The sequence below is a fragment of the Staurois parvus genome, unplaced genomic scaffold, assembly GCF_062004578.1.
Source record: "Staurois parvus isolate SC_StPar_1 unplaced genomic scaffold, SC_StPar_1.0 ptg000147l, whole genome shotgun sequence".
NCBI classification, from domain to species: domain Eukaryota; kingdom Metazoa; phylum Chordata; class Amphibia; order Anura; family Ranidae; genus Staurois; species Staurois parvus.
The window spans coordinates 11910905-11936964 of record NW_028317943.1 but is presented as its reverse complement, the minus strand read 5'-3'; positions in this window follow the sequence as shown (position 1 = coordinate 11936964).

Sequence of the window (26060 nt, the reverse complement as noted above, 5' to 3'; positions counted from 1 at the left end):
TTCCTGGTTATCCTCCTACCTATGTTATCTTTGAGTGTTACCTACAGCTCCATCTTATCCTCTCCTCTTCCTATTTCTGTAAGGGTCCCCTAAGTTTCTTTCTATGGCCCTTCTATTTCCTATCTACATTTCCTTCCTTGGTCAGTTAAACCCCCCCAATGGCTTCGAATACCATCCCTATGCTGAAGACATCCAAATCTTTCTCTCTACTCCTCAGCTCACCCCTTCAGTTTCTATGCCCATCACTAATTTCCTCACTGACATCTTAGTATGGATGTCACACCACTTCCAAAAACTCAATCTTTCCAGAACTGAGCCCATAATATTTCCTCCTCTGTGTGCTACCTTACCTGACTTACAGTATCTGTTGAGTTCAATTTTACAACAATCAGTCCCTCCCTTTACAATATCATGGTGCTAGGTGTAATGCTTTAGCCCAACATCCAAACACCGTCCAATTTTTGCCACCTTCACCTCCATTTTCAAAATACGCCCCTTCTTAAACAATGATACCACCAATCTACTAATTCACTACCTTGTTAATTTTCACCTCGACTATTGCAACTTCTTCCTTGTTGGCCTACCTCTATACAGGCTAGCTCCCTTCAGTCTATCATGAATGCTGATATCAGATTCATTCACTTTACCAACCACTCAGTGTCTGGTAAGCACTCTCTGCCAATCATTCCACTGGCTTCCGACTGTCAAACAAATAAAATTCTCACAGCATGCAAAGCTATCGACAACTTTGCCCTGAGCTACATTACCAACCTCGTCTCAAAATATCTCCAAAGGCATCCCCTTCCCTCCTCCTAAACCTCTTGCTTTCCAGCTTCCTTTTCACCTTCTTCCAAAGCTTGCCTCTAGGATGACTTCAAAGCCTCCTCTGCTCTTAACCCCAATCTGCCGGCTCTTTACCCCAAACTCCTACTTTGTCATCTTTAGAAGATCCCTGGAAGCTCAATATTTCAGGGAAGCCTTTTTTTATCTCTACCTAACAACTGAACCTTTACCTCCCCCATCAACGCATCCTCCCCCGAGTTATTTCCCTTTTGTATCACGTTCCCCTCCCTTTTGGATTGTAAGCTCTCATGAGCAGGGTCCTCCCAACTCTCTTCTTTTGAATTGTATTGTACCTGTACTATAAACCTTTATATTGTAAAGTGCTGCACAAACTGTTGGCACTTTATAAATCCTGTGTAATGATAAAAATTATAATAAAAAGTATTAGCCCCCTTTTTTATTGCCAGTATACTATATATGAATGCTTCTGTACTGTTCTTCCCTTTCCACTGCCATACAAGGAATAATAGGAAGCTGATATCAAGATAGCTTCAGAGCTAATGCTAGTTGCTTGTTACATGTATTGAACTATTTTTAAACTATTTTAAAGGAATACAAAGCTGCAATAAACAGTGTTTCTTATATCTGACTGGACGTCAGCTTTGAATATTCAAGTACATACTCGTTTACATTCCTGTGTTTATGAAAATAGTATGTACCCCCATTGCAAAAAAATATATATATATCTGCAACTGGATTTTAATGCAACCCTTTCAGCATGGAAAAAATAAATCTGCAGCACCCTACAAATGAAGCACCCTAATAATTACCTCTACAGTGATAGGTGTGTTCAATGTTTGCTCTCTTGAAGAACTCCAGGTGCTGCTGATATCTAACACTTCTGGGTGCCTCGGTTAGTTTTTAACCCCAATTTAGTTCCTCCCAGGAACCCCTTTGCCATTAACATAGTTGCCAACATTTAAAAAAAAATTCCCAGGAATACATTTTTGCTGTGTGTCCAGCAAGCCATTGTAGGTGGAGAACATACTTTGATTAGGGGTGGGGCAATCTTTTAAAGTGGGTGTGGTTTACAAGGATTTGTTAACCTAATGCCATACTTTAATTACACATTAAACAGTTTTACTACCCCAAGTGCTCCCCCTTAAGTGGCAAAAATGATACCCCATGTTGTGTTCAGTGTAATGCAGTATTGCTGCTGAAAGTAATTGATTCAACTGAGAGCCATTCAAATGGGACCGCACTGCAACAGCAAGCCAAACAATAGGCCCGCAGTTGTGGTGTTTCCATTAAGAAAAAAAAACAGGCAATAAAACAAGCATTCAGGAAGTGGCAATATCGCCTGCTGAATGCCTGCCAGCTGGGCCTGCAATGCTCTCTAAAATGCGATCCACTGCAAGCCTTAAAGCTGCCAATAGGTTACTTAGCTTTTTTTGATCAGCCAGAAGACTGCTAAAAAAACCCAAAAAACAAATGGATTCTTTTTGTCTACACAAGCGAGGTAAATAGAGGAATTCTCCCCACTGAGACATTGTATTTTGACAGCGGGGACTCTGCACTGTCAGAGTACATTGATCAATAGCTGCAGCTGCTGATTGAGAAACATTTTTCCACATTCTTGTTCAACAGAAGTCAATTGTTAGATTGACTAATGTGGAGTGGAAACAGCCACACATAGATTAAAATCCCTGCTGAAAGGTCAAATTTCAATCCATCTAATTTTAGCATATACTGTAGCTGCTATAGACAGGTTTTTTTTTTGATTAGCCAGAAGGTGCAATAATAACCCCTAACATTGGTCACAGTGGAAGCAATAATAACCCCAGAACTGGTGCCAGTGTATACATTAATAATCCCTAGCACTGGTTTCAGTGAACACAATAATAACCCCCAGCACTGATGTCGGTATTTTTATCCCCCCCCCCACATTGGTGGTCAGTGCCATTGAAATTTAGGCTTTCCCATGACTACCAATGTGGGGGGAGGTAGGTTAACATTCCCTGCCACAACCACAAATGCAAATCTCAGTACATACTGTAGGTTGGGACAAGCTGCTGTGGAAAAGTTGACTTAAAAAACAAGACTGTCCCGGCAGATCCAGGACAGTTGGCAACTCTGGAGGAAACTTTCGTTGGCTCTATTGTGACAGGTAGCAAGCAGTGGGGAGAGATGCTGCTGGGGTGTCGACGGTCGCAGCACCGGGGACACATTAACAATAAATAAATATAAAAACACATTCACGGTGCATATGGTCACTTTAGCAATTAATGTCTTCATGCACATTATGATGACATCTCCAATAGCAACCAAATGTCCAAGTGACAATAATAATCATGGATATCTGCAATCTTCATCACTGACATCACTGCACTACCATTTACTGGCAGATAAATGTTCATATAGCATCAAAAGGAAGCTTTCCAATTACATTTTAATATCAGACCTGTTGAGATGACTGTGACCACAGAGGATTCTTCTGTACTGCAGTGTGCTCTAGGCAGTAGCCAGAGCTAAGTTCTGAGTTCGGGCAGAAAAAGATGTCCAGCAGCTGTATTGTGCATACAGTAAGGAGGGAAAAAGGGTGGAAATGATCTGACGCATATGCGGTATATGTACTTCTACTCCTGTGCAGTAACTAAGGGAGGCTTGACTTGTTCTAAATGTAATGAAATTATCCAGTGACAAACAGATAGCAAAGGGGACTATCCCGCTAAAATCGGGACTGTTGGCAACTATGCATTAATGTGTCTTGTAGTGCTGTAGAAATTGCTTAGAGAATGCAGGATACCTAGTGAGGTACATGCTATCTAATACACCTGGAAGCTCAGATAGCAGTGATGCCTGGAGTACTTCAAGAGAGCAAAGATTTACCAATCCGCTTGCTAAAAGAGTATTAACGCGTATCTACTGCCAAAAAGTAAAATCATATATTAATTTCCACATTGTATTTCAATTATTTCTCGCCTATTCATGTTCATTTAAATGATCTTGAAGTTTGCAAACTCACTTTGTGAAGACCCCCACACATTTACTTCCTTGATTTTTGTGACATGTAGTCACTATACCCTGCGAGTAGGCCCTGCTGTGTCACACATTTCACAGCCTGCCTTCTGAACTACAGAGAAGAGAGAAGAAATTTCAGGAGGTGGAGTCAGTACAGGAATCACTGCTTGCAGCCAGCAAGGTATCATGGAATATGTAGTCCTTAGAAATTAAAGTAAACAGCAGAGGAGAAGCTGCAAAACATGGAGCGAATCCGGGAAGTTAAGCAGTTGTGGAAAGATGTGACCAGAGGACAAGCAGAACTCACAGCATAAAAGATGTTTCAAGTAAGCTTGTATTGGATTGTCAAAAAACTATTGTTTGTATTGCCTTTACAATGTTGTATGTTGTACAATTAAAGTGTATGCTGTGACCACAGAATTCATTTATGGTGCTTCTTTTGCAGGGGACTGTAGGTTTCTCTTTTCTGGTATGCTGGCAGGATCTCTTTAAAACATACTTCCATTTGCATCAACACACACATAATGTGTTCTGAAGCAATCTAGCCATTATACCACCATTATCAGCATGCAAAGATAACATCTGGGAGTATGGACTTGTTGTTATCTCCATAACTTGAATTAAACACAGCTGAAGACATTGAGCAACCCCAACTATTTCCGTTCCTTAAATTGCTTCTTTTTTACTGACGAAATTAGAACAGTCTTAAGTTATAGTGACCATCTGGGACAAGGCACAGCACAGTAACATGTGCATTATAATAATCTTTTTCTTCTCCCCATAAACAGACTCCTTTCACCCATGTTTAAGGCTCAGTTCACACTGCCATGACTTGGGATCCGACTTTTGAGACCCCAAGTCGCATGACATGTGAAATCCCATGTTAGTCAATGAGAGCTGTCTTAGTTTCAGTTCACACTACTGCTACCTGAAAGTCACGCAAATTGCAGTGTAACTTTACCAGGCTACTTGAGTACTACTTTTAAGCAACTCTGAAGCAACTTTGAAGAGACTTTCAGGGAATGCCTGGGTAATCTTCCTGTAACGTCGGATCCAAATCACATCATATAGATGAAGATTCGATTTAGAAGCTACTTCTGTTAAAGTATATGGACATAAGTCAGATTGGAATCACCTTGAAGTAGTACATGAACCTTTTCTAGAGTTGGAGTGACTTCAGTAGTGCTAATTAAGACAGCTCTCATTGACTAGCATGAGATTCCACATGTCATGCCACTTGGGGTCCCACAAGTCTGATCCCAAGCCGCGGCAGTGTGAACCGAGCCTTAATTAGCACTACTGAAGTTGCTCCGACTTTAGAAAAGGTTCCTCAACTACTTCAAGGCGACTTTAATGGAAGTCGCCTCCAAGTCGGATCTATATTGATGTGATTTGGATCCGACATTACAGGAAGATTACCCAGGCATTCCCTACAAGCTGCTTCAGAGCTGCTTCAGAGTTGCTTAAAAAGTAGTACTCAAGTTGCCTGGCAAAGTCGTACTGTAAGTCACATGACTTTCAGGTAGCAGTAGTGTGAATCGAGAATAAAGGTAGCGTGTGAGTGCCCTCAGTGGTTGAATACCATTCCTGATAGATCATATGTATTATTATGCATGAAAAGCACGATCATGATCTGCTACTCAATATTCAAAGCAGTCACATCGGACATCCTTTAAGGCTAGGTTCACACCTATGCAGGTTGCGTTTGAGCCGCTTCTGCATTGCGTTTTGCATTTTTGCACCTGCATTTTTTACATGTTTTTGTTGCGTTTTGCGGGGTCTTGAAAAAAAATTCTTATTTTTCTTGATGCTAAGCAGATTTAAAATGCAAAACGCGGCAAAAACGCAGTATATGCTCTTCTGCAGCATTTCCATTGAAGTCTATAGCACCAAAAATGCAAGTTTTTTCATTCAAAAAAGTCCCTGACCCTTTTCAAAAAACGCACCAAGTGAAAACACGGAGATGTGAACAAGTCCCATAGAAAATCATGTTAAATGGAATGTACTGTGTTTCTGCAAAACTCTGCAGAAAGCGCTTAGGTGTGAACCTAGAGTTAGTCACTTCTTTCCTGATTGTAGCTCTTAATTACAAACACGTATTTGCTACTAAACAGAATTGCCCTATATATGTCATTCTTTTTGAAAGCTGTAATATCTAATGGATGTTGAATATAATGATTAAATTACTTGGTGTGCACTGACAATGAGATATACAAACACAGTGTTAAATCTCTGTGGGTAATATTTTCAGTTAGAAGTGTGTTAATATTGAGTTAATTGTGCTTTAGGCACTTCAGTCTAAGTCAGGGGTGGGCAAACTTTTTGACTTGAGGGCCGCAATGGGTTCATATATTGGACCCGGGGGCCGGACCAAGAGTAGATGAATGATGTGTATGTGTCATCCATAGTAAGTATAGTAATATTCCCCCATAGTAAGCATAGTAATTAATCCCCCATATAGTAATTCATCCCCCATAGTAATTCATCCCCCATAGTAATTCATCCCCCATATAGTAATTCATCCCCCATATAGTAATTCATCCCCCATATAGTAATTCATCCCCCATAGTAATTCATCCCCCATATAGTAATTCATCCCCCATATAGTAATTCATCCCCCATAGTAATTCATCCCCCATATAGTAATTCATCCCCCATAGTAATTCATCCCCCCTATAGTAATTCATCCCCCCTTTAGTAATTCATCCCCCATAGTAATTCATCCCCCATAGTAATTCATCCCCCATATAGTAATTCATCCCCCATAGTAATTCATCCCCCCTATAGTAATTCATCCCCCCTATAGTAATTCATCCCCCATAGTAATTCATCCCCCCTATAGTAATTCATCCCCCATAGTAATTCATCCCCCATACAGTAATTCGTCCCCCATAGTAATTCATCCCCCTATAGTAATTCATCCCCCCTATAGTAATTCATCCCCCATAGTAATTCATCCCCCATATAGTAATTCATCCCCCATATTAAGTCCCCAAGTCCCCCCTGTGTCAATTCACTTACCCTTGCTCCGCGCGTTCCTCTCGCCGTGTTCCCGCGCCATTCCGGTGTAGCATGAAAATCTGTCTCCTATGAGGATCTGTCCCCCTCGACGTATCTGCGCATGTGCCAGTTTCAGGCATTAGCAGCCGATCGGCGATCTCCAGCACATGCGCAGATACGTCGAGGGGGACAGATCCTCATAGGAGACAGATTTTCATGCTACACCGGTCTTCAGGGCGGACTGTGAGAGGAGCCTAGCTCCGCGGGCCGGATTAAAAGGTCCGCCGGGCCGTATACGGCCCGTGGGCCGTAGTTTGCCCATTGCTGGTCTAAGTCCTCATGCACACTGGATGTTTTTACAGCTGCTGTTTTTGGCTCTTTATGTTTTTTGACATTTTTTTCTACAACTAGTAGTACTAAATCCTCCAGTATGTTATCCTATGTGTCCATGTACACATAGACTGTAATCAACGTTTTCTGGCAGGGACGTTTTTTGGCTGGAAAAAAAAATCCAGAACTAGTGGGTTTCTAGAGGAGTGTTTTAGCTGTAAAAACACTCTAACGCTGAAAAACGCAGCAAAACGTGGTAAATCAGAGTAAAACGGTGCAAACTGGCGTTTTTAGACTTTTTTTGACCAAAATTTTTGGTAAAAAATGCTACAAAATTAAACGCAGAAAACCACGGGAAAATGCCACTAAACGCGGCAAAACGCTAATGCAAAACCGCTAAAAAAACCCTGAAAAACTCTTGTTTTTAACATGACTTTAACGTTACCAGTGTTATCAAAACACCCAGTGTGCATGGAGCCTAATAGGGCTTGAAGTAGACCAGTTAACCTCAGATATTCAATTACTGTAAGGAGAAGTACAGCCAAATCTCTTTGGCTGTACTTCCCCTGTGGATCACCGCAGTGCAGTTCGTTCTTCACTCCTGTGACCCGTTTTTAGTGGTGACTGTCTGTCACCATTCTTTGTTCATAGCGGTGGTGAGAGTTCAGCGATCAGCGGTCATGTGATCGCTGAGTTCTCACACTAAGGGCTTGTTCACACTTGACTAAATTTCTAACTCTTAACAAATGCTCCTATAACATTAGTATGGGTATTATACAGGCGTTAATGAGCTTTAGTATGGGTGTTATACAGGCGTTGATGAGCTTTAGTATGGGTGTTATACAGGTGTTAATGAGCTTTAGTATGGGTGTTATACAGGCGTTAATGAGCTTTAGTATGGGTGTTATACAGGCGTTAATGAGCTTTAGTATGGGTGTTATACAGACGTTAATGAGCTGTAGTATGGGTGTTATACAGGCGTTAATGAGCTTTAGTATGGGTGTTATACAGGCGTTAATGAGCTTTAATATGGGTGTTATACAGGCGTTAATGAGCTTTAGTATGGGTGTTATACAGACGTTAATAAGCTGTAGTATGGGTGTAATACAAGCGTTAATGAGCTTTAGTATGGGTGTTATACAGGCGTTGATGAGCTTTAGTATGGGTGTTATTCAGGAGTTGATGAGCTTTAGTATGGGTGTTATACAGACGTTAATCAGCTGTAGTATGGGGTTATACAGGCGTTGATGAGCTTTAGTATGGGTGTTATACAGGCGTTGATGAGCTTTAGTATGGGTGTTATACAGGCATTGATGAGCTTTAGTATGGGTGTTATACAGGCGTTGATGAGCTTTAGTATGGGTGTTATACAGGCGTTAATGAGCTTTAGTATGGGTGTTATACAGGCGTTGATGAGCTTTAGTATGGGTGTTATTCAGGCGTTGATGAGCTTTAGTATGGGTGTTATACAGACATTAATAAGCTGTAGTATGGGGTTATACAGGCGTTGATGAGCTTTAGTATGGGTGTTATACAGGCGTTGATGAGCTTTAGTATGGGTGTTATACAGGCGTTGATGAGCTTTAGTATGGGTGTTATACAGGCGTTGATGAGCTGTAGTATGGGTGTTATACAGGCCTTAATGAGCTTTAGTATGGGTGTTATACAGGCGTTGATGAGCTTTAGTATGGGTGTTATACAGGCGTTGATGAGCTTTAGTATGGGTGTTATACAGGCGTTGATGAGCTGTAGTATGGGTGTTATACAGGCGTTGATGAGCTTTAGTATGGGTGTTATACAGGCGTTGATGAGCTTTAGTATGGGTGTTATACAGGCGTTGATGAGCTGTAGTATGGGTGTTATACAGGCCTTAATGAGCTTTAGTATGGGTGTTATACAGGCGTTGATGAGCTTTAGTATGGGTGTTATACAGGCGTTGATGAGCTTTAGTATGGGTGTTATACAGGCGTTGATGAGCTGTAGTATGGGTGTTATACAGGCGTTGATGAGCTTTAGTATGGGTGTTATACAGGCGTTAATAAGCTGTAGTATGGGGTTATACAGGCGTTGATGAGCTTTAGTATGGTTGTTATACAGGCGTTGATGAGCTTTAGTATGGGTGTTATACAGGCGTTGATGAGCTTTAGTATGGGTGTTATACAGGCGTTGATGAGCTTTAGTATGGGTGTTATTACAGGGGTTAATAAGCTTTAGTATGGGTGTTATACAGGCGTTAATGAGCTTTACTATGGGTGTTATACAGGCGTTAATGAGCTTTAGTATGGGTGTTATACAGGCGTTAATGAGCTTTACTATGGGTGTTATACAGGCGTTGATGAGCTTTAGTATGGGTGTTATACAGGCGTTAATGAGCTTTACTATGGGTGTTATACAGGCGTTAATGAGCTTTAGTATGGGTGTTATACAGGCGTTAATGAGCTTTAGTATGGGTGTTATACAGGCGTTAATGAGCTTTACTGTGGGTGTTATACAGGCGTTGATGAGCTTTAGTATGGGTGTTATACAGGCGTTAATGAGCTTTACTATGGGTGTTATACAGGCGTTAATGAGCTTTAGTATGGGTGTTATACAGGCGTTAATGAGCTTTACTATGGGTGTTATACAGGCGTTAATGAGCTTTAGTATGGGTGTTATACAGGCATTAATGAGCCTTACTATGGGTGTTATACAGGCATTAATGAGCTTTAGTATGGGCGTTAGACTGGCGTTTTACAAGCTCCAAAAATGTTCCACAAATGTTCTAGGCAAGGTTTTGAAGCTATTTATAAGTGTTTTACAAGACTAAAAACAGCACCTCAAATGCCTATTATAAACTGTAATGTTATTAACGTACCACAATTACACTGCAAACGCCTGCCAGCATGTTTGCGGAGCATCACCAAAGACTTGAATGGAAGGTGTTGAAAGGCTTCAAACTCCTCCAGACTCATGCTAACGCTTCATGTTTTGATAATGTGAACAGTACTGTGTGCTGTCCATAGTATCATTTGCATAGGCATTTGAAGAGTGTTAAAAACACCCCTCAAATGCCTGCTTTTAATGACAGTGTGAACAAGGCCTTAGAGCCGGCAGGGAACAGATGCAACATTGGACTGATGCTGCATCCACCTAGGTAAGTAAAATTTGGGGAATAAAAACAAAGCCATGCTTCTCTTTTAACAAATTAAATTGTATAATGCAGCTCTCCTATGATGTTAAAAATGATACATCCACCTTCAGGTAAATAGGCTGTTACCAAGAAGATACTAAATAACTTTTGGTTCACCCCTATGCATTTTTTGTGCATTTTGCAGAATTGAACTACAGTCCATTTAGCATGGTTTCCTATGGATCTAGTTCAAATATATGTGTTCTGAGCTAGTACATTTTTTGGAAAGTGTCAGGGACTTTTTTCCCCACAGCAGATTGCGGTTGCATGTAATAGACTTCAATGAAGCCACACCAATAATGCAAGTGTTGTGTTTTTGATGAGTTTTGTGGGGTTTTTTGGCTAATAGGTAAGATTGACAGTTCAGTTCATGAAATATGATTTTGATGCAACTTTACACTCTCTGGCACCCAAGTAGCATCAAAGTCGCATCAAAGTAGTGCAGGAACCTCTATGTGTCCAAAGTTGCATGTTAGGGTTAGAGTTAAGAGCTAGGGTTATGATTAAATTTTAGGATTAGAGTGAGGGTTGGGGTTAGAGATAGAGTTAGGTTTAGGATTAGAGTGAGGGTTGAGGTTAGAGATAGAGTTAGGTATAGGATTAGAGTTAGGGTTGGGGATAGAGATAAAGTTAGATTTAGGATTAGAGTTAGGGTTGGGGTTAGAGATAGAGTTAGGTTTAGGATTAGAGTTAGGGTTGGGGTTAGAGATAAAGTTAGATTTAGGATTAGAGTGAGGGTTGGGGTCAGAGATAAAGTTAGGTATAGGATTAGAGTTAGGGTTGGGATTAGAGATAGAGTTAGGTTTAGGATTAGAGTTAGGGTTGGGGTTAGAGATAAAGTTAGGTTTAGGATTAGAGTTAGGGTTGGGGTTAGAGATAAAGTTAGATTTAGGATTAGAGTGAGGGTTGGGGTCAGAGATAAAGTTAGATTTAGGATTAGAGTGAGGGTTGGGGTCAGAGATAAAGTTAGATTTAGGATTAGAGTGAGGGTTGGGGTCAGAGATAGAGTTAGGTATAGGATTAGAGTTAGGGTTGGGGTTAGAGATAGAATTAGGTTTAGGATTAGAGTTAGGGTTGGGGTTAGAGATAAAGTTAGATTTAGGATTAGAGTTAGGGTTGGGGTTAGAGATAAAGTTAGATTTAGGATTAGAGTTAGGGTTGGGGTTAGAGATAAAGTTAGATTTAGGATTAGAGTGAGGGTTGGGGTCAGAGATAAAGTTAGATTTAGGATTAGAGTTAGGGTTGGGGTTAGAGATAAAGTTAGATTTAGGATTAGAGTTAGGGTTGGGGTTAGAGATAAAGTTAGATTTAGGATTAGAGTGAGGGTTGGGGTTAGAGATAAAGTTAGATTTAGGATTAGAGTTAGGGTTGGGGTTAGAGATAGAGTTAGGTTTAGGATTAGAGTGAGGTTGGGGTTAGAGATAAAGTTAGATTTAGGATTAGAGTTAGGGTTGGGGTAAGAGATAGAGTTAGGTTTAGGATTAGAGTGAGGGTTGGGGTCAGAGATAGAGTTAGTGTCAGGGACTGCGGGTCTCGCAGCGGCGCACAGGTCTGCACATACACAGATTGCCTAGGTGCACTAATGTGCAGGCACTAGGACCTGGGCGTCGGCAATTGCACCAATGACTGTGCAGGGCGCACTATTTAAACTGGCCAGACGGTGACTAGGTTGCCGCAAGGTCTAGTTCCTGTACCCGTGTTCTGAAGTGTGTTCCTGTTGCTGATCCTGCTTGTCCTGATTTGTGTTGACCTTCTCCTGCTCTCACCCCCGGCTCGTCCCTGACTACTCTCCTGCCTGTTGTATATTACTATTGTACCTCCCATTGCTGATCCTTGGCTCGTGACCCGGCTGCTCTCTGTCTACTGTTTGGTACCTACCTGCCTCCACCGTTACCGACCTGGCTAGTCTGACTACGCTCATTCCTGACTGTCATCCATCCATCCCGCTCGGGACCTGGACTTGTCAGCCTCTTCACAGCAGGCTCACCCTCCGGCACGTACCCTCGGCGGGACCCCTCTACCACAGTTGGGTGCACTCAGGGGTCGCGACCTGGTTTCAGTCTCGCACCAAGTCCATCCCCACCATCAGGGGCTCTGGTGAAAAGGCAGACTGGGGCTTAGACTCCGCGCCCTGGGGAATCCTGTTCTGTGGGTCACTAGAGATCCCGTTGGGCGGTGCCTGACAGGTTTAGGATTAGAGTGAGGGTTGGGGTCAGAGATAGAGTTAGGTTTAGGATTAGAGTGAGGGCTGGGGTTAGAGATAGAGTTAGATTTAGGATTAGCGTTAGGGCTGGAGTTAGAGGTAGAGTTAGGTTTAGGATTAAAGTTAGGGTTGGGGATAGAGATAAAGTTAGATTTAGGATTAGAGTTAGGGTTGGGGTTAGAAATAGAGTTAGGTTTAGTTTTAGAGTTAGGGTTGGGGTTAGAGATAGAGTTAGGTTTAGGATTAGAGTGAGGGTTGGGGTTAGAGATAGAGTTAGGTTTTGGATTAGCGTGAGGGTTGGGGTTAGAGATAGAGTTAGGTTTAGGATTAGAGTGAGGGTTGGGGTCAGAGATAGAGTTAGGTTTAGGATTAGAGTGAGGGTTGGGGTCAGAGATAGAGTTAGGTTTAGGATTAGAGTGAGGGTTGGGGTTAGAGCTAGAGTTAGGTTTAGGATTAGAGTGAGGAATGGGGTTAGAGATAGAGTTAGGTTTAGGATTAGAGTGAGGTTGGGGTTAGAGATAGAGTTAGGTTTAGGATTAGAGTGAGGGTTGGGGTCAGAGATAGAGTTAGGTTTAGGATTAGAGTGAGGGTTGGGGTCAGAGATAGAGTTAGGTTTAGGATTAGAGTGAGGAATGGGGTTAGAGATAGAGTTAGGTTTAGGATTAGAGTGAGGTTGGGGTCAGAGATAGAGTTAGGTTTAGGATTAGAGTGAGGTTGGGGTCAGAGATAGAGTTAGGTTTAGGATTAGAGTTAGGGTTAGCGGTAATTGTTAGGGTTAGAACACTGCCAATTTGATGCTCCTTGAAAGAGTGTAATGTCATATCGAAGTCTCATCATAGTCGCACTACAAAAACAGAACTGTTAAACTTTCCTATCAAACAAAAAAAAAAGAAAAATTAAAACACATCAAAAACACATGTTTAAAAATGCAAAATGCACCGGAAAAATGCATCAACCACAACCTGCATAGATTTGATCCTAGCCTTATGACAAAAAATATGGTGTGGGTGATTGCTGAGGGGTCCTAACAACACAGTACATAGCTTACAGAAACGACTTCAAAGTTTAGCTGACTTTACAAACATCTTATATGTCCTTTTATATTTTACTAACTTTTTTCTTTCTTACTATCCTGGCTGTAGTTATGATTTAATTGGTCCTTTATTCTGTAAGAATGGTAATGTAGTAATAGATTTTACTAGTAATGCTGGCTAAGTCTTAGTTATGCTCGGGTCTAAATTTTGTATCATGCACCTTGTACTAAATAGGTTTTTGTGGTTTATATGATGCAAGTGCTCACTGTTTCTCTGTAATGGTTGCAGAATAAGGACATTGTGCAATATCTGTACTTTATTTTGGAAATTGAGAAGTAGACAGTTTGTAGTTTATTTCTGTTTTATGTAGCATGTATGCAAACTTAGGAGCAGCTGTCAGAAATATGGTGGCTGCCATTCTGAGCCTTCTTCTGAAATGTTTAGTTTCAGTATTATTTCAGATGATTGCAAAATGAGCAAACATTGTGGCTAGGCAGTGGGGAAAGTGAATAGAATTCTAGGATACATCACTAGAGGGGTCACCAGCAGGTTGAAGGAGGTCCTGATTCCCCTATATAGACCTTTAGTTAGACCTCATTTAGAATACTGTGCTCAGTTCTGGAGACCTCACTTACAGAAAGATATTATAAGATAGAACAAGTCCAGAGCTGGGTAACAAAAATAGTGAAAAGTCTGGGGAATAAAACATATCAAGAGCGACTTCAGGAACTTAACATGTACAGTCTGCAGGAAAGAAGGAAAAGGGGAGACATGATTGAAACCTTTAGATACATCAAGGGGGTGAATAAGGTTCAGGAGGGCAGTATTTCAGTTTGTGACTTAGAAAACATTGAAGCTACTAATATTTTCAGAAAAAGAGGTAAGCACAGACAGTCTACTTCTTTTTCTCCATACAGGCTTCTTTAAAGCCTAAGCGCTAAAATTGTTTTTATTTCTTAAGAAGGTCCAGCAGCCTGTACAAAGAAAAAAAATCTGCTCAGGTTGCAATACTTACCTTCACTCCAGAGCTGTACTTTTCTCTGCCATAAGATGTCTTTACTGTTTCTAGTTAAAGGCAACTTAATGTCACTCAGTGCAGAAGACCAAGGAAAGATTGTGAATGGAGAGTATCGTTGCCCTGTTCCCTTGTGGACCTCACCACAGTACCTTGTATTTAAGTAATGATGCAAAAAGCAGTGCTGACGTCATCATGTCAGTGCCACTCTCTACATCATTGAGGATCACCCACCCCGAAAAAGAGGTAATGAGGACCCTATAATCCTGAAGATTTTTAATAGATACAGTACATATAAAAAATAGCAAACATACTGTATAGCTGGTGAAATATGTAAAACCAACATTTTAAATTCCTAATATGTGCTTACTGTACCTTGTATTTGTGAAATCCCTGGTGTTCCCTCCAGTCCATCTGCTTTCCTTTTAAAAATTGAACACAATAGTCATGAGAACACAGTGTGGTCAGTTCTTTAGCTGTAATGGGAACTCAGTGTACTCTCCTCCAATGAACAAACTTCTGCTGACACGCCCCCCTGCACAGCTATTCACTGGGAAGACCAGTGTGCTGCTGTTTTTCCTCCCCTTGCTATTATGAAGCTGAGAACAGAGGGTATGTGATCACCTAAACAAAAAGAAAAAAGATGTATATAATGTTTTTATCTGTAAACAAATGTTTTGCCTTATATTTCTGTTTTAAACTGAATAGGCTGTTTGGGCAGCACCATGGCTAAATGGTTAGCATTTCTGCCTGAGAGTACAAGGGATGTTGGTTCAAATGCCAATCATTGCACTACCTGTCTGGAGTTTGCAGAGTTGGTTTCCTCCTACACTCCAGAGACATGCTGGTAGGTTAATTGGCTCCCGTCTAAAATTAGCTCTAGTATATGAAGGTATGAATAAGTTAGGGACCTTAGATTGTACACTCCTTGAGGGTTGGGAACTGATGTGAATGTACAATATACAGTATATATGTAAAGCACTGTGTAAATTGATGTCACTATATAAGTACCTTTAATAAATATTAATAACAAGGTGAAAGTTTACATATACTTTAAGGCTAGGTTCACATCTGTACGGGTGGTGCACGAAAATCCATGCAGCCGCAACACCCGCACAGAGGAATGTGGACCCGCGGGCAGGTGCCATTAGTTCTAATGGCACGTCGCCCGCACTGGAAAACGCAACTGTACTGGGAACCAAGGTTTCTGTGCGGGCTGCATTTTCAGAAGAAGTGCAGGGACTTCTTCTCTGCGTGTCATGGGGCATGGGAGTCCATTGAAATGAATGGGCTCTTGTGCCAGCGCAAAACGCGGCCCGCACGGCCATATATATGTGAACCAGGGCTAAGAACAAATTGGGCTATAATGTAATTAGTAGCCATTTCTGTTTAATTCCATGAATATTAACTGCTCTCTGTCAGTGAAGCATTGTAAAATAGATTCTAAGGATGGGCATGGATGATGGCATGGGAAAGACTGTCATCCTTTAGGAATGGGCAAATCTGTAATCCTGGACCATGGCACAAGTGAAAGTCACACCTCTTTGAGCCACAACTATTTAACAAAAACAACTACTTTACCTTTATAGATCTATCAATTTCATTTACACCCCTAAAAAATAAATTACACAAAAACAAACTTTTTGTATTTTATTAATATCTATATGCTGATGGATATTTTGATGCTTTTAAGAATTACATAAAATACTAGATGAATCACCTCCCCATTGTCAGCTTTCAGTGTGAATCTGAAACATAAATGCAACCATTTAAATAGTCACGTGGAAACCAGACATGGGCTTAGCTTAGATGTGTCAGAGAAATGAATGACTTCTGCTTACTTTAAATAGAAAGGGACTTACCAAAATAGATTTATCCCACTCACTTTTTAAAATAATGTGCCATCTGGCAGGAGATAAAACTTGTGTCCATCCACTGTCAGCTCCTTCAGGTTATCACTTGCCTTCATGCGTCTATTCTGGGAATGTTTCTGTAACCCTTTGCTGCCCATTGGTAAAGTCAATTAGCTGTCATTGTTAGTGATCATAATATAGGTATAAAGTTTCCAGCTAAAATGTAATATATTAACTGGGCACTTGTATAAAGACAACTAAGCCATGAACATAAGTGTAACCATTTACTGTTGCTCTGTGAGGAATATTACTCAATGTAATGCTCTCCAGATACCTGGTGTATTGTGTCAGTTAGCTGCAGAGCTCTTTACAGGCCCAGGGCCATGTTTCGCAGGTGGAATCCTGTTTCTGAAGATTCCCTGGGGAGTATGCCTACCAGAGGGGTGAAGTATGTACAAATTTCACTGGGATCCGATAAGGCACTTTCTGGTATTAATACTGTTTGTCTTTGACAGGGCACCGCAACTGCAAAAAGTAACAGAACAGTGGCTAAATGGTTAGTGCTTCCACCTGGCAGTACTAGGGTCATTGGTTAAAATCCCAACCACGGCACCACCTGCCTGGAGTTTTCCTATTCTCCCTGTGTCTGCATGGGTTTCCTCCCACTCCAAAGACATGCTGGTAGGTTAATTGGCAAGATAAAATAATGTTCAGCGCTAAAATAAATAGGTACATAAAAACATCAAAATGATCAAATGAATTAAAAATTGTTCATAAAGTGACTATCAGTGCACGTAGGAATCCTGCGTTCATCTTTAATTCGGTGCTAGTGTAATCAGGTATGGAAGAAATGCGCACTCACTGGAACGCATAATAAAATGCGTATTATTATGTTAAATCCTAATGTCATCAAGGTCATCCAAATCTGGGCAGGAATGGGGTTGAATCCCTCACAGGATGGATATGGGTCCTTGGGCCTCTGATGTAAAACAGAAGGGTGCCAGAGATCCCTTTAAGGGATGGATGGGTGCAGCTCACAAGATGTACAGGGGGCTCCCTCTCCAGAAACTGGATTCTGGGTTGTCTGCAAATTAATACTCCCCAGGGGAGTTAAAGTAGAAGAGTACCCATAGTGTAGTATTACTGGTTTATTAAGATAGATAAAACATCCAGGTAAGAACATCAGATATCCAGGTAGAATAAACATCAAACATCCAGGTAAAATGACTGTGTGCAGTGTAAGCAATGGGACTAACCATCCTGAATCAAAGGTGGCCGCCGGAGCTCCACGTTGCTCCAGCGGAGTGACGTCACGGCGTTATTGGCTCCTCCTACGTGTTTTGTGCACCCGCACGTTGTCTGGGGGTAGGTTAATTGGATCCTGTCTAAATTGGCCCTAGTATTGGTATGTATGAATGCAGGTTAGGGACCTTAGATTGTATGCTCCTTGAGGGTTAAGGACTGATGTCAATGTACACTATATATGTAAAGCACTGCATAAATTGATGGCACTGTATAAATACCTGAAATAATAACTAGGGTTTTGATCTTATTTGTAGAGACTGGTGTTTGTTACTGTGTCTTCCCCGTCAAGATTCACTTGGAGCACTGTGAGCTGTGATACATTCATGTGTTGCAGACACTCTGTACACTTTAATAAAATACTCTATACAGTTTTTTTTTAAATTATTTCTCATTGTGTTGCATTCACATTAGCGTTTTCTGTGCCACACTGGTCTGTGTATGCTCCCTGGAGAGTTACATGTTGTGCCAAAAGCAAACAGCTTATCATGTACGTGCACTTCTTCTACCTATCTCTGTGTGAGAACCACCACTGGCTCCCCGCAAGGCTCAGGGTCTGTCCTCCTTGCTACAGCCTTACAGTGACTTGGTTAGAAATGGCTATTAAAGTCTACTGCTTTTGCAGCTGGTCTCATAATACTTGTTGTTAATATAGTCTTGCTTCACATACTATCACTATGGCAGATCATAAGTGTAAGGGAAACAGTCCTGTGGGCCTTTCCAGCTCATGATCCACTATCCACTAATGTTCCTCCTAGAGGACCTGACCCCGATAGCCTGGATAACTGTTTCCCTCTTGAGTCCAAACATTCATCGGAGTCTTCATTAGCTTCCTCAGATATAGCTCCCTACTGTGACTATGTCAGAACTTGTGAGCTTTCTTGTTAGCCAACTCAGAACTTCTACACCTTCTTCAGAATAAATTTTTCATCACCTAGAGCTGCAGTTGTTTCAGTGCAACCAGCTGAGGTTGGTGATATTATACACCTAGTATCAAGAATGGGTCTCCTGGGACAAGATTTCCCCTTTTCCTGTGAAGGAACACTCAACAAGATTGAAAAGTGCCACTTGCACTTCACCATCAGGTATCTGTTTTCCAGATGGCAAGGCTGCCATCTGGTTTCCTTTTCACGTTTTACCAGTTTACCAGATGTTCATGCTTCTGCTAATGTAGGCTTTGGACATAAGGTCTTTTAGGCAGCTCTCTAAACTGCAAGTAGCCAGCAAGTTTACCCATTTGTTGAGGGTATGCTGGCATTTTGATTGCCAACCCCTCAGTTGGATTGTTTTGGATGTGCTATACATCTTGGAGTTACTTCAGCTCTGCCTCCTTTAATGAACAATTAGGAAAACAGGATTTGTCTTATCTCCAAATTGGAGGCGCAGGTTCCGAAACTGAAGCATTATGGAAGTGGGAGGGCCTATCCTGGCTGACTAACAGCTTTGTTTGCAGTATAAAATTACCCATAGGGAGCAGTATAGCCCATATGTCTCAAACATGTCTACCCTATATCCCTTAATGAACTCCAAGAAAAGGTATATCAAAAATTCTGCAAGTGTGTATACACTATGAACACACAGTACTTGCAATGGTTTTAGGCACTTGTGAAAAAAATCATGTGAGGATGCTTTACAAAATAGTGTACTTATATTTATTAGTAGCACCCTCCTGGTTTGGTTGATAGGAAACTTTAGCTTTTGGCTCCTTCTGTAATCAGGGGAACATTGATTGTTTAATCTAGTCTGTTCAGGGTTTCAAAGGCTAGGAGTTTGATTGCATCCCCCTTCCTCTAGAAGTTTCTAGAGCTTAGGTAGGGAGAAAACAAATGGCCATCCTGAATATTGATCAGGGCTTAGCCAGTCACTGGTAAGGTGTGCCAGGATGCTGTTAAATAGTCTGGAATCTTGGAGAGATGTTCTCTCTTCCCTGTTGAGGTAATGGATGAGTGAGCTCCAAGGGGCTGCTTGCCCTGAGGGTCTTCTGGACTGGATGCAGAATCACACCATAAAAAACCAAGTCTATGGACTCATTCTGCTTCAGAAACTGTAAGTAGAGCTTTTCCTTGTGTTAAAACCCTACTGCATGACCCCCAGAAATGAATCTACAGACTGTTTCAGTCTACCATTATTTGTGATACAAATTACCTTGTGATCCTCAGCTGTGAGACTAGAGACTGCTTCAGTCCATATTCACAACTGGAGAAAGATACTGCGCTATTTTACTAAAGAGAAGAGTGTCCTCCACCATTGGGTTTAGGTGCTTTGGAGTATCTCACACCACCATAAATCCTATTCTGTTGCAAGTTTCACAAGCAAATACATTTTAAAAAGACATCCGCTAGATTGTTCAATGAGCCAGAGTGAATGGACTGCTTCTTTTGTGACTGGTGGCCTATTCACTGTCTGGGAAAGAACCAGTTAAAATCAGTGGCTCCTATGGGGGTAGCTCTACATATGTATCAATTAACAACCTACAAATTGTATAAACAGAAAAATTTTTGCCTTTATAACAGCAGGTACACTTGCACACAGAGTTTTAAGGAACTTAGCAGGCAAGTTGTTCCAAACGTCTCAGAGAACTAACCACAGGTTTTGTGTGTATTTAGGCAGTCTCAATTGCTTCTATTTCCTCATGTAATAACAGAGAGACTCAACAATGTTTAGATCTTAGAATTTGGCACCCCCACTCCACTGTCATGTAAAAACATGATGCCATATACCCAGTCCCTGGCTATTAACAATAAATAGCGTGCAAATCACAGAAATGTTTAAATCATAAAAGTCCTGTTTTTTGGGAGTAGTGTACAGACTGTCCACATACAACAGATACCAATTAGTAATAGCGTATTAGACAAGGAAACGTGGAACTGTGATCCATTTCTTTATTTGTGTATTCAAGTCCTTTTTCAAATTCAATACTCCACAAGATTATAAAGTGCCTCTTGAGCTTTTCAATATCAGGCATTTATTTTCCAGATTGCAAGGCTGCCACCTGGTTTTCTGTTCACATGTTCTCCAAGTTTTACCAGGTGGATGTTCATGCCTCTGCTAACATAGGCTTTGGACATAAGGTCCTTCAAGCAGCTCTTTGAGCTGCAAATAGCTGTCCAGTTTACCCTCTTGTTATAGGCTTGTTGGTGTTTTGATTTCTGTGTTGTCCACCAGTCAGGTGGATTGTTTTGGGTGTCCCATACATCACAGAATTACTTCTACTCTGTATTCTTCAATGAACAATTAGGAAAAACGTGAATTTTGACTTACCGTATAATCCTTTACTTTTTGAGACACAGGTCCCGAAACTGAAGCATGAAGGGAATAGGAGTCTTTGACAAGGAACCATCTGGACACTGTGATCTGTTTTATGGAACATCAAAGGAGCCATTATCAGATAATTTTATACGATTCAAGACAGATGTTCTCCAGGGTGCAGTAGCACCACAGGAAAACATTAGCTCTGACTAACAGAGGAGGTAAGGTGGGTAATGAAATAGAGATATGCAATAGATCATTTGGGGGAGGGATTACATGTTCTGTAGTCAGTCTTTTTCTCTTGTGACCCCCACTGCGTCATATAAAATGGCACACACGTGCTGTATACAATATCCTCTAAGGAGCCCCCATTCCAGTTTCATCATGAAAGTTGACCCAGAGTACAGTTTAGTGATAATATTTAAAAAAAAAAATAGTGAACATTCCAGATCAAATTGAAGGACACTAGCAGAGAATGTGATGGGTAATCTAGAATTTAATAGTTGGCACCAGGGCAGGAGTTCTCACTTTAAAGAAGTTTCATGTCACTTAATTTTGTGCCATAAGTGCAGAAAGTGCATGTAAATCTCCCCAGCAGAGAACAGACAGCATTAACAAATATCTGATAGTGGTATCCCTGTTCTATTCAAAACAACAAAAAGGCTTTTCCAGGGGCGGACTGACCATTTGGAAACTCGGGCACTGCCCGAGGGCCCAGGGTCAGTAGGGGGCCCCATGAGATGCCCCTGGTACCTTTTCATAGGCTTTTTTGAGTTTGGGCAAGGACACAGGGGCCCCATCATCCCCTTTTGCCCGGGGGCCCCATAAGTTGTCAGTCTGCCCTTGCTTTTGGCTAGATACAAACTTTAAAATCTTCTAAAGTACAACACATATTCACATTAAAGATGTTCAACAGCACACTCTTCTACAACTGAAATTATAAAATAATAATTTACCATTGTTGTTGGACAGAATGAACTGTATATGTTGTTGCTTTATTACTTTTAAAGTTCTTTCTGCTATATAAAATAAAACATTATATTTTTAAACTGCTGATGAATAAATATTTCTCTAGCAACGCCTCAACCAATCACACATGGCAATCTCCCATGAGGGCAATAAAGGAATTTAAAGTCAAAGTTAACCCTTCCATGTTACCCATTAAGTAAAAAAAGTTAAGGTCCAGGAGAGGATGCACTGTTGCGCTGAAGCGTTCCTTTGTTTCATTAATAATAGTAGCTTAGAGATGATGAGTCTCTTCACTTGGTCTTGGGAAAAAAAAATAGTGAAAGTGGATGTGTCTGGATATTGAAGCCTACCCCTCTTTGCTAGAGAAAATACTGACCAGGACAAAATGTGTCTAAGCATTACTAAAGCTCTTCAAGCATCAGCACAATATTTTTCAGTAAAAAAAACATTAATATTTCCATGTAATAGAATAATGGCCTTCAATTCTGATTTTGATCAGCACTTATGAATGTAAAACATGCAATGTCATACTGCAGATGTTTGACCGCCTCTATCTTGAGCAAGATAAATAGGTCATAGATCATGTTTGCAGCACAGTAGCCAAACAGTAGGTGTGTACTCCAATGAGCCCAGCCTGTGGCAGCTGAGCAAGGAGACATTTTTCCTATATAATATTACAAACTACATGTACTCTTTGGTTCAGGCTATATTCACATATGCAAGCAACACTTCCAGCCATAAGTGATTGTTTTGCAGAAACCAAACTGCAAATGCTCGAAAGCTGCATTCACACTTGAGCGATTTGTAGCTTGACGCTCCAAGGTCCAAAAATGTTCAAACTTAAAAAATCTATTGTTCTCTATGGTGCCTGTTCATACCTGATCGTGCAAACAGGCACCATAGAGAACAATTGAGAACAGGCACCATAGAGAACAATTTATTTTTTAAGTTTGAGCGTTTTGTCGCTTAAGTGTGAATGCAGCTTTAGGTTCAGGCTAAAAATTAAAAAGAAAATTACCAATATCAAGTAGAAAAAAAAAACAGTGTACAACAAAGCTGTTTAATTTTTCATACTTTTCATTGATGCCTCAGGATATTTGTACTGACTTTTAGATCTGCATCATGTACACATTTACTCATAGAAGAAAAAATATTGTATGAAGAGTGCCAGACTAATTATTGTGAGTCCAAGAATACATTGAACACAGGGCTTCTTACCCTTTATCTGCTAGGGAACCATTCAGAGTAAGGAGGGGCATTCTGACCGTAAGCTATAAGTGCAGGACTGCAGTATATCTGCCACCTCAAAGTGCACCCTACCACCTAAATCTCCCAAAAACCAGTAGGGTAATAGAGAACACCACAAGATTTGTTGATGGGACACTCACCAACTGGGTGATCCCAGTCCCCAAAACATCACAAGTTTATGGAAAGTGACTTGGACTTGACTGAGGTAGTAAACCAGAACAAGTGTGTCGTGTGATTAATGAAAGGGAAGTTGTTGCATTTCTTGATTAAGGGAGTGTTTTTATCTTTCTCCAAACTGAAATTTTTGGAGAAAGCAGATACCTGGAGAACAGTCAGGAATGTCTCATCAAAAGGTTGAGCTGGAGCATAAACTTTTGACGGAGTGATACTGCCCTGTATTTTGGGGCTTATATGAATAAAAGTCAATGTTCCTTGAGGCCTCCAATAATAAGGAGGAAATACATGAGGAAATCTCTAGTGCCACAATTCAGGAGAAATATAGGCTAAAGAGCCTGATCCACTAGTGTTGCCTGTGGAACTAGAAGATGAGGCCTCCTCCCCTGAGTCAGACATAATTTTCTCATGGACCCCACCTTGATCCTCACCAGGGTCCTGTAACTGTTTTTATTGGTCCAGGGTATACCGGGAGATCAAGGACTTCCGTGAGTCCTGCCAATACATCAAATAACCCTATTTTTTATTATTAAGGTACCCTTTGAACACATAATTATGGACTTGGTGGACCCCTTAGATAAGTCAGCTAAGAGACACCAAAATACAAAATTTTAGCAGTTCTTGACTATGCAAACCAACATCCAGGTTATATCACAGGAGTTCCAAATGTTCACAAGAACAGCGCTGTAAAGTAAAAATAACATTGACCCTTTCCAAAGACTAAAGTCTTGGGAATTCATGAAGAAAAATGTGGACATCTTCTCAGACTTGCCTGGCATATCTAATGTCGTTGAACATGATATTCTCATAGACCTTACCGTTAGCTGGGATATCCAGTGTTATGGATCCGCCAGGTGGTGCCTCTGGCAGCCCACATGACAGGATTACCCGAAGCGTGGAGACTAAGTCCCGGTCTGCGTTTTCACCAGGGCCCCTGATGGTGGGGATGGACTTGGAGCAGAACCAGGACCAGGTCACGACCTCCGAGCAATCCCACCAGTGGCAGAGGGAACCTCCGGGGATGTGTGTACACCAGAAGAGAGCCAGATGTGAGGAGGCCGGCAGGACCAGGCAGGGTAAACTGGCAGTTGTCACCGTGGGGAACGGCGAGGTACAGAGTCGGCAGGCAGAGAGTTGTGAGGTCACACGCAGGGTCAGTAGTGTAGTCAGTCCGCAGAATAGTCAAGCAAGCCGGGGGTCAGGATAGGAGAAGGCAGCATAGTCAAAACAATCCGGGTCAGAGCTGGAGCAGGCAGAGAGGTCAAACAATCCGGGTCAATAATCACAGGGCACAGGAACTCAGGATACAGGTCAGACCTTGCGGCAATCTGTGACAGTGCAGGGCATCTTTAAATATCGCGCCCTGCACTGTCATTGGCCGCCCAGGACGCGCCCCTGGCTGTCATTGGCCGCCCAGGATGCGCCCTTGGCTCCTACTGCGCATGCGCGGATTCCTGTCAGCCGCAGCCAGCCGGGACCTGGTGCTAGTATCCTGGCGCGAACCGCCGCTAGTGCGCGTGCGCCGGGGGAGGCGCCGCGGTGGTCCCTGACATCCAGCATTACTAAAGCCTGCTAACTTATTGTGTTAGCAGAGATTGAAAATATGTTGGACATTGGGGTCATTGAGGAGTCCTTTAGTAGATGGCCAAACCCTACAGTGCTAGTCCCCAAGCCAGCTGGAACTTGGTAATTCTACAATGGAATGTTCTGATTTCAGAAAATAAAAAAGTTAAATAAAGTCTCCAAGCTTGATTTCTATCAAATACTTGAGATGGAACAGTTAATTGAAAGGTCAGTTCCAGCCCAATATATTACCTCCCTCCATTTAACAAAAGGTTACTGGCAGATCCCATTTTCCGAAGAGGCTAAGGAAAAAATGGCATTTGCTCCACTAGAGGGGTAGTTTCACATGTCCAGAGTGCCATTTGGGTTGCCCCAGCCACCTTTCAGAGAGCAATTAAAAAAGACCTGAGACCCAATAACATGTTCAGGGGCTTACCTAGCTGACATTATCATTTTAGTTTGGACTGGGAGAGCCTTCTAACAGAAGTCTACTAAACCCTGAATACCCTACTGAAGGTGGGGTTCACAGTGAACTCTGAAATAAGTGAGTCTGCAGTGGAGGAGGCCTGCAATTTTGGGTAAGTGGTAGGCAGAGTCGCTATCAAACCACAGCTGAATAAGGGGGAAATATCTAAAAATGGTCCCATCACCTCTGGATTGTGGGATATTATAGGAGATTCTTCCCAAGCTTTGTCAACTTGGCCAACCCCTTGACAGATCTAACAAAAAGAAAAGCCTCTACCATCATACGCTGGAATGCCTAGGCAGGAGCAGCATTCTGCCAAGTGAAGAAGCTTTGTACAAGGAACCAGTCCTAGCAGCCCTGAACTTTTATAAAGAATTTTGACATTAGACAAGCTGCAACCACTATCAAAAATAACAATAGTGAAGCAATGGCTTTCGCCAATTAGCAAAATCAAAAAATGGAGTGCATTGGCTTCCTAAGTGTGTCAGCAAATGATAGCCCCCAGGTAAGCCATTTCACTAATACATTATTCCAAAGTAGATGCAGTACTTTAAAAGAATGACTAATTTGCTAAATAATCAGAGATTACCTGTAACTTGTAGTTTACTAGACAGGACAGTGGCCCTCATACACAGTGGCCCTCAAAATGAAGTTCAGGTTATTACTAGTAACACAGGTGAA